The 9085-nt window shown below is 47.5% G+C and overlaps 1 protein-coding gene across 2 annotated transcripts in view; it reads left to right on the top strand.

Moving 5' to 3' along the window:
- Nucleotides 1–794: 794 nt before the first annotated feature.
- TPRA1 (transmembrane protein adipocyte associated 1) overlaps nt 795–9085 on the top strand; it is a 24258-nt gene continuing 15967 nt past the window's right edge. The window contains exon 1 of one of the 2 annotated variants that reach the window (XM_027863833.1): nt 795–887. The gene's annotated coding sequence lies outside the window, so the exon portion shown is untranslated. Of the gene's footprint in view, nt 888–7506; nt 7644–9085 lie in introns of those variants that run through there. The other variant, XM_027863834.1, reaches the window with a different exon arrangement.

Raw genomic sequence — 9085 nt, 5'->3', positions numbered from 1 at the left:
ATTTTAAAAATACTATAAAAACAAAAAAAAAAGAAACAAAAGAAGCGGCATACTGTGGTAGAGGGGAAAGCATGCCACGTTTGGACCAAGAGGACCTGGGTTCAAAATCCAAGTTGCATAAACTACACCCGATCTGTGATCTTTAACTAGTCACAATTTCTCTGTCTTAGGTTCCTCATCGGTAATACACAGGGATTGGACCCTTGAGGTCCCTTTTAGTTCTAATGACCATCGCATGGCCCCGCTCCTAAGTAGAGGGGTATGGCTATGGGTTACGAAAAAAGTGCAAAGTTAAGTCTCCCTGGCGAGAGGACCAAAGACTGTCTCTTTAAGAGAAGAGTCAGCACGTCCCGCCTCCTGCAGCTCTCTATTGGTTACTTCTGCTATTTACTTTCTGTTTTAAGCCGAGACCTCAGAGTGCTTCAGTTCTATTGGCTACTTCGTGATGGAGAGGCGGGGCTGGACGTTGCACCCAGGGATGATAGATAAGTTCCTAGGCCCAGCTGGTTGGCGAGTTTGGAGTTTTTTTCCCATCTCCACAATCCCCTCCCCTCGGCCCCCTCCCCCAGCGGACTGTTTTCGCCTAGTTTCTTTACCGGGGAGTTCAGGCAGGGCCGAGCTGTCTCCTGTCCACTTCCCCAGAAGGGCGTGATTTCTGCGTTTCGGGTGCCCGTGAGGTGAGGCTCTTTAGCGACGGTCCCTGGCCGGCCTCGGACAGGCCTTCGTTTCCCCCTCCCCCTTCCCCTCCTCTCCTCCGCGTCCTCAGGGTCGGAAGCGACGGAGCCGGAGGAGCCCGAGGCGGCAGGGCCTGCAGGGCAGGGGAGCGGGGCGGCTGATGGACCTCCCGGGAGCCGGGCGCTGAGCGGCTGCGGATCCGGGGAGTTCAGGTAAGGAGGCCCTCCAGGCCCAGCGCCCCCTCCCCCGGCCCGCCCCCTTCCCAACAGTCAGGGCCACAGATGGATGGGGAGGGTGGAATGGTTGCCCCCCCCAACCGGGGCCAAGGCTAGAGGGGGGACCCACCACCCCCTCCTGGTCACAGCTGGGTGGAGGGGACATGTCCCCTAGCTGTCACAGCCCTAGAGGGAGCCCCCCCCTTGTCACATCTAGAGAGACAACCCCCTCATCACATCTGGAGAGAGACAGCCCCCCCTTGTTACACCTGGAGTGAAAGCCACCCTCCCTTGACACATTTGGAGAGAGGCACCCCCTTGTCACATCTGGAGAGAGACACTTTCCCCTCCTTGTTACATATGGAGAGGAAACCCCCCCCCACACATCTGGAGAGAGAGCGCCACCCCACGCCGCTGCCCCCCCCTTATACCTGGAGTGAAAGCCACCCTCCCTTGACACATCTGGAGAGAGCCACCCCCACGTCACATCTGGAGAAAGAGAGAGAGAGAGAGAGAGACACAACTCCTTGTCTTATCTGGAGAGAGCCACCCCCTCATCACATCTGGGGAGAGAGAGAGAGAGAGAGAGAGAGACACCCCTCCTTGTCATATCTGGAAAGAGCCACCCTCCCTTGTCACATCTAGAGAGAGAGTCAATCCCTCTTATCACATCTGGAGATAGATAATTCCCCCTCCTTGTTACATATGGAGAGACACCCCCCCAACGTCACATCTGGGGAGAGAGAGAGAGAGACACCCCTCCTTGTCATATCTGGAGAGAGAGCCACCCCCTCCCCTCCGTCACAGCTGGATAGAGAACCGTGGAGGGCAGTGTGGTATAGTAGAAAGATTGCTGACTCTAAATGACCTAGGTTCAAATGCTGCCTCTCACTTTGGGCAAGTTACTTAACCTCAGTGAACCATCAGTGAAACGAGGGGGTTGGCCTAGATGGTCGCTAAAATCCCTTTCAGTTTCCAGTGCATGATCTGGTGATCTCTGGTCTTAAACTTCCTCCCTCCATGTCACGGCTGCTTAGAGAATCATCTCTCCCTGAGCCCATTATAGCTGAATGGACCACAGCCCTACTATTTCTGCCTTTACTGAACAGTAAACTGCCCCCTTCCCACCCACTTTCCCTATGGTTTGAAGCAAGGCAGTCCTGGCCCCAGCATCAAATTCCACATCTCGGTTAGCATGCTTAGGCCTCATCCTTTGTAGAATAAACCCCTAAAGCCATCAGCCTTTCTGCATATCACCAACGAAACTCAGGAGCAAGAGTTAGAAAAATTCCATTCAGACTAATCACAACCTGCATAAGACACCTGGGAGTTAACCTGCTGAGACACACTGAGTATTTTTATAAATGCCTACCGTACGTTCTTTACGGAAATCAAGGAAGACTTAGGGAATTGGAAAGAGATTCGCTGTTTGTGACTAGGTCATGCCAATATAATAAAAATGAATATGCTGCCTAAATTTAAAAATAGAGTGCTATACCAATCAGTAGCGCAAAAGGGCTACTTTGTAGGACTAGACAAAATAATAATAATTAATCTGGTAAAACAAAAGGCCAAGAACCTCAAGGGAGATCATGAAAAAGATGCAAGAGTGAGGGGAACCTAAACATTTTTTACAGGATCTCAAATCATACTGCTAAACCATAGTCATCAAGACAACTTATAGTGGTTTGAAAAAATAGAAAAGTAGATCATTGGAACAAGAAAGACCTAAAAGTAATTGAACACAGTAGCCCGGTGTTTTACGAATACCTAATGCCAAGCTGCTGGACAAGATCCTTGTTTTCCAGGAGCTGCTAGTAAAACAGGAGAGCAGTTTGGCAGAAGATAAGGTTAGATATTATACCATATGTGTGTGTGTACATACACACATGTGTACAAGAGACTATATATACAATATATGTGTATATGTATATATTACTACACACTATATATATAAAATCAAATATATGTATGTGTATGTGCATATATGTGTATGCACTGTGTATATATACATATATGCCACAATCTCCAAATGAACATGATCTAAATATAAAAAGGTCCTATTATGAAAAAAAAATTAGAGGACAGTGAAGAAACCTTACACAGTGATGACTAGGGATAGAATTCTTAAACAAATGAAGGATAGAAGAGATAATAAAATAGTCTATTAATAGATAGACTTTTAAAAAAAGATTTTGAATGAAATGAATAAATTAGAATCAGAAGAGATTTCCTACTTTAAATAAAACATTTCATAAATGTCTGATATTCAGATAGGGAGAATTAACACAAATCTATGACTAACATCTGATTCTAATAGATAACTGTGCAATACATAGATAATAGATGATAGATAATAGATAAAGGTACAAAGAGTTTTGAAAAGAAGGAATGCAACCTATCAGTAACCACCTGGAAAATTGCTCAAAGTCACTGATAGTGTAAATTAAAACAACTCTGAGTCTTCACCTGCCTCCTGTCAGGTTAGCAAAGATGATAAACGATGGAAATAATCCATGTTGGGGGCTAGGAGAAGACTGGCCTATGAATATCCCATTAGTGGAGCTGTGGATTGGTCTAATCTTTCTGCTAAATTAAATTTGGAATTACATGAGAAAAGCTGCTAAACTCTTCGTCCCCTTTGACCCAGCAATTTGCACTACTGGGCATGTCCTCTGAGGAAGTCAAAGACAAAAAGGTCTTAGGCTTGCCAAAAATATTCGGAGTAGCTTTTTGTGGCAGCGAAAACAGGAGACAAAAGTTAAGTGCCCATTGATTAGGGAATGCTTTTTACAAATTGCAGTAGCTGAAGGGAATGGAGGTCTGAGGTTTTTCCATGTCTTTTCCTCCTTAAATACTCTTCCTATTGGTCTCTCAGAGCCCACTTCGTCCAATCTGGCTGCCTTTCCTGGCTCGTTAGTTCTCTCAAGTGACATTGCTGACTTTGGCAAGCCTCCTTTAACCATGGACCACAACTTGACCGTTTCACAGTTAATTGAAAGATGTACAGAATTTAAGATCCCGTTGTGCTTAGTTTTTATTGATTATGAAAGGCATTTGATTTGGTAGAACAAAACGCAAGCTCTTGCAGTCTCTTTTACAGTAATGTGTCTGTCTCCCAGCCATGTGTCAAAATCCAAAGAGTCCTTGGAAGATAACAACAACAGAATAACACTGTTTGAGACAGCCAGGTGGTACAGTGGATAGAGTGCTGGGCCTGGAATCAGGAAGACTTGAGTTCAAATGTGGCCTCAGGTACTTAGTAGCTGTGTGACCCTGGACAAGTCTCTTAACCTCTGCCTTGGGTTTCATCTGTAAAAGTGAAGATAATAATAGCACTTACCTCTCAGGGTTGTTGTGAGAATCTCATGAGGTAATGTTCTTAAGATGTTTAGCACAGTGCTTGGCATGTAGTAGGTGCTTAATAAATGCTTATTTCCTCCTTTCTTTCCTTCCTACTCAATGACCTGATCACAAACGTTAGGTGAAGCATAAACCAGGGAGGTGTATGCTTGCCAAAGGCATATGCTGGAGATCAGTGAGAGGCCCAGGTCAAAGAGGAAATTTCAGAGGAAGGTGAGTCCTCTGGATTCTTCTGTTTGCTGATGACATTTTGCTTATTACATCAAACCCTAGAACACTGCAGACTCTGGAAGAGATCCACAATTAATTCAAGAGTTTGGTACTAACCATCCACACGGGAAAGATAAATGGATGAAGAATTTTTTTTTGCCCAGATTTCAGTATGTATTTGGACAGACCCCCAGAGGGCTTGTCCATCAGCTTGGATATTTAAGACTGACAGTACAGATGGACAGTGAATTGGGCCCACACTGAATTGGAAGCAGGAAGAGAATGGGCTGGATTGCTTTCAGAAAATTGCAAAGCCTGGGGCAGCTAGGTGGCGCAGTGGATAGAGCACCGGCCCTGAAATCAGGAGGACCTGAGTTCAGGTGTGGCCTCGGACCAGACACTTGACACTTACTAGCTGTGTGACCCTGGGCAAGTCACCTAACCCCAGTTGCCTAAAGAAAAAAAAAAAGAAGAAAATTGCAGAGTTCTTTTACTGACTTCAAGCCTCTCATGGAAGTAAAGGCCCATCTTTTTAATGCTAGTATTCAGCCAGTGACGCTATATGGCATGGAGACATTTTTTTTTCTTTTTTGGAGACATTTGAAGAATTAAAAGGAGTTTGTCCCAGAGGGCGATGGAGAAGCTCATGATGGGCTTTAGCCCAATGGGATGGGGAACCAATAGGGAACCTTGAAGAAGAAGGAGAGCAGAAGCTGTCATTGGGTAATCTCGTCAAGTGGCAAGAAGGGGTCACGAGAGGTGGACAGTGTGAGCGCTCCACTGGTGACCCTGGAACCAGCAGAAATCCAGGAAGGCCCCAGCTCGTGAGTTGGACCCCCATGGCAAGCTCCAGGGCGTGTGTCCTGTGGACCTGAGCCCTAGGATGGGCAAGCGCAGGACGGCTGTGAATGTCGTGACAGGAGAGAACTCCTGAACCCATGAGACCCCAGATTCACTTCAGGATTTGCCATTTGCCGTGTCTAGCCCCCTCAGATTCTTTTCTCCAACAAAGTATTCGTGATATGCATGGGTTTGCCCTCTTTCCTTGTTCTTCATCCATATTTTCTAGTGTGTTTTTTGCCATTCCCACTTCTTTCCTTCTGTGTTTGAAGTCACAGAGTATCCGCGACTGCGCTGATTTAATTTGTAGGGTTTCCGTGTCCTCCACCCCTTGGTCTAAATGCCGCAGTTATTCTCCTGGTCACCTTTTTGCAGACATGAGCGATGTAAGCTGCATTGAGGTTGTGTGACGTGGTGGTCTTGATGCTTTGATGCCCAACGGAGCCCTGACAACTCCGCCTGTCCAAGAAGACCTTGGGAGCCGACCCACTACTTAGCCACGGCTCCCTTTGTTCTCTGTTCCCGTGCTTTCTCTGTATTGTGAATTTAACCGTCTTCCACAAGAGAGATGATCGTGTAGGAATCCACAAGTGTAGGTACAGTTTTCTTCAGGCGTATATTACATTTAACAAGGTAGACCCACAATAGCTCTGTGTCCCCTTCTGACTCATTCTCCTTGCCCCATCCCACCCCTCAGTGTGGTAGAGCAGAACAAATCAACACATATTGCCCATGTCTGAAAATGCTTGTCTTGTTCCATACTGGCTTTTCTTTGATGGTTTCCTTTATGGTTAGAATGTTAGTGACGAAGATACTTTTTCTCTATTAGTGTGTCCACTCTTTGGTGGAGTACTTCACATCTAGAGTATTAATTAAGGTGGTCTTTATAGATGGTCTTACGACTGGGAGACTCTTAGCCCCTTCTGTCCTCTTCTCCACTGCTGTGTCATGTCCCTGCAGACGGCCAAGTTGTTTGGTGGTGGTTTCATGAGTTGTGGTTGCCATGGCCAAAGAATACATCACCAAGGGGCTGCCTCCTAGGGACCTGATGACTGGGCTGGACACCTTTCCAAGGACAGACAGCTTGCCCTTGGCTGCCTTGGAGGAACCTGGGTTGCTTTTGTGCCTCAGTGAGGCGTTGGAGTAGGGCTTGGTGAAGGTCAAAAACCTAAAGATACTCATTTTCAGAAATCTAGGCCTGTGATTTCCTTGGTATGGAGAGCCCCCAGTGCACGAACGCCTTCTGCCCTCTCAATCCTCAACTTAGAATTGAAGGCAATAAAAATGTAAAAAAGAAAAAAGAGAGAATTCTAACCTAGGCAAAATGGAGGGGTGGACAGGGTCCTGAAGCCTGGTCAGAGACAGATTTACAGGGGGACAGGGCTGGGGGGCTGAGCCCAGAGGAGCGTTTTTGTTTGTTTATTTGTTTGTTTTGGGCAAACTAGATGATACATTCATTTGTAGTGTAGGAAGCAAATCTGGAGCCAACCACGGTATTATCCAAGAATCAAAAAGGTTCAAAGCATGAACCTTCCGGGAGAGGTGGGAAGTGGCCTGTGTCCACTGGGGGCAGCAGCTTGGGAAAGCATCAAGACAACTGGATGGGGAGTCAGAAGAACCGAGTTTGAGTCCTGTCTTTCCTGGGTAGTTGATTCCCTTCTTTGGGTCTTTGTTTCCTCATCTGTAAAGTCAGGGTTTTGGCCTAGATCAGGTGTTCCTAACCTTGTTGTGTTACTGACCCCTTGGTCAGCAGTCCAGTGAAGTCTCTGGACCTCTTCTCAGAATCAAACTTTTAAATAAAATGCAGTGGACTAATTACAAAGAAACCATTTATATGGAAATGCAGTTGTCAAAATATTTTTTAAAAAGATATAGAGGAGATAGAGTACCAGCCGTGGAGTCAAGAGAACCAGAGTTCAAATCTAGCCTCAGACACTTGACACTTAGTAGCTGTGTGATCCTGCAACAAGTCGCTTAATCCTATTGCCTAGCCCCCTCCCCCAAAAGATATACAGACCAAAACCAAGGACCCCGGGTGAAGAGTCCTGGGCCTGTCTTTAAGGTTTCTTTTAGGCCCTGTGCTTTCTTTTAAGCATTAAAGGATGCTGGATGCAGCCAACATCCCTGACCTCCAAGGATGACAAAATAGAGGACACCTGTAGGCCTGGGCCTAGGCCAAGATGGCCCAGCTTGTGCTCTTGAAATCTGATTCTTTCCACTCTCCAGCCTGGCCCCAGGATTCTCTGTTCCCTTAGAGTGTAAGAAGCTGCCAGAGGCCTGCCGCTGCCAGCTGGGAGATGCGGAGGTCAGGGTGAAGATCAGGCTGACTTTTAGAATCAGGTTGGTTGGTTTTTGTCAACCTTGCTTTGTGGCTGCCAGGCGAGCGATGGGAGGTGACTGTGTGTGTGTCTGTCCTTAGAGCTGGTCTGGGAGACTGGGCCATCTGCTGGGCTCACAGAGCCAATTTCGGAGTGGAGTTGCATGGCTTCCTGTAGTGCAAGATGAGGGTTTAGCTCCTTCCCTCTTAGCCATTGTGGTAGGAAGGAGGAACCCCTGTGTTGGAGCTGTGGGAGTGGAGAGATGGCACTCCTTTGTTCTGGCTCTAGTGACCGAGAGGGCCTGACTGCTCTAGCAGGCCAGTAGCAGGGCCAGCCTTCCCTCTGCCACTTCCAAAGGCCTTGGCAGTGGAGAACGCCTTCCATCCCTACCCCCCACTCCCCTGCCCTGTGTTGCCCAGGCAGTGTCCAGTTCACAGGTTTGTCCTCACACAGAAGCATTTCTGTGCCTCTCCTGAATGCATTAGCGTATTCTCTTCTCTCTGTCCTTTCCAGAAGTTGGCCTTCAGTGGGGTTTTTTTTTTGGGGGGGGGTATTTCAGAGGAAGACCCAGCAGGAGACATACCATTATATCCATGGACCCTGACGTTGCAGGGGCTGAGGAGCAGGTCTGAGGGAAGTGGACGCTGCCCAGTATCCCTGGTTCTGTGCCCTGCCAGCCTGGTGCCCTGGGGCCCCAAGGGATGTCTGGAGTGGTGCTCCTGGCAGTCACCAGGCCGGTAGAGCAAGTAACCAAGCCTTAGCCACCCAGGCCTGATCTGTTCTCACATTCCTGGGCCACTTCCTGTTCCTCTGGTCCAGGATGCTAGGGAGGCTGAGGGCAGGCCCTCCAGAGCAGCTGTTTCATTCCCTTCCTTGTTCTCAAGGGCTTGGGGAGAGGCTAAGCAATGAAAGGTCAGAGGGCTCCCGGGGCTGACCACAGCTGAGTGGGGTGAGGTTACCATTGGTGCCCCTTTGCTCCTTTCCTTGCTGCTCACTTTGTCCCGTGGGTTGACGGCTTCTTACATCTTGTTCTTTCTCCTTGGAGCCCTGAGGCAGGGAGGGCTATAATAAAGAAGAACCACCACCAATGCTGCCAAATCATAGGCATATTCTGTCCTCAACAGTCAGGATTCCTGTTTCACAGATGAGAAAACTGAGGCACTTGCTTAGCTTCAGGGCACCAGGCCACTCCTCTTTCCACTGTAATTATAATAATAGCTAACATTTCTGTAATACATTAAATCTTGCAAAGGGTTAACAACACACACTGTCTCATTTGGCCCTCCAAGGTGGGTGCTATTATTGTCCCCATTATACAGATAAAGATACAGAAGCCCAGTGAGATTAAGTGATTAGCCCAGCTAATAAATACTTGAGGCAGCATTTGAACTCTGATCTCACTGACTCCCGGGTCTGCTTCGCCATGGACATCCTGTTGGCTAGGTGGAAAAGGACGCTTGAGGC

Source organism: Vombatus ursinus, unplaced genomic scaffold (genome assembly GCF_900497805.2).
Source record: "Vombatus ursinus unplaced genomic scaffold, bare-nosed wombat genome assembly UNPS02014773.1, whole genome shotgun sequence".
Taxonomy (NCBI): Eukaryota; Metazoa; Chordata; class Mammalia; order Diprotodontia; family Vombatidae; genus Vombatus; species Vombatus ursinus.
The sequence above is the reverse complement of the archived record's forward strand: the minus strand, read 5'-3'. Positions and strand labels throughout refer to the sequence as shown.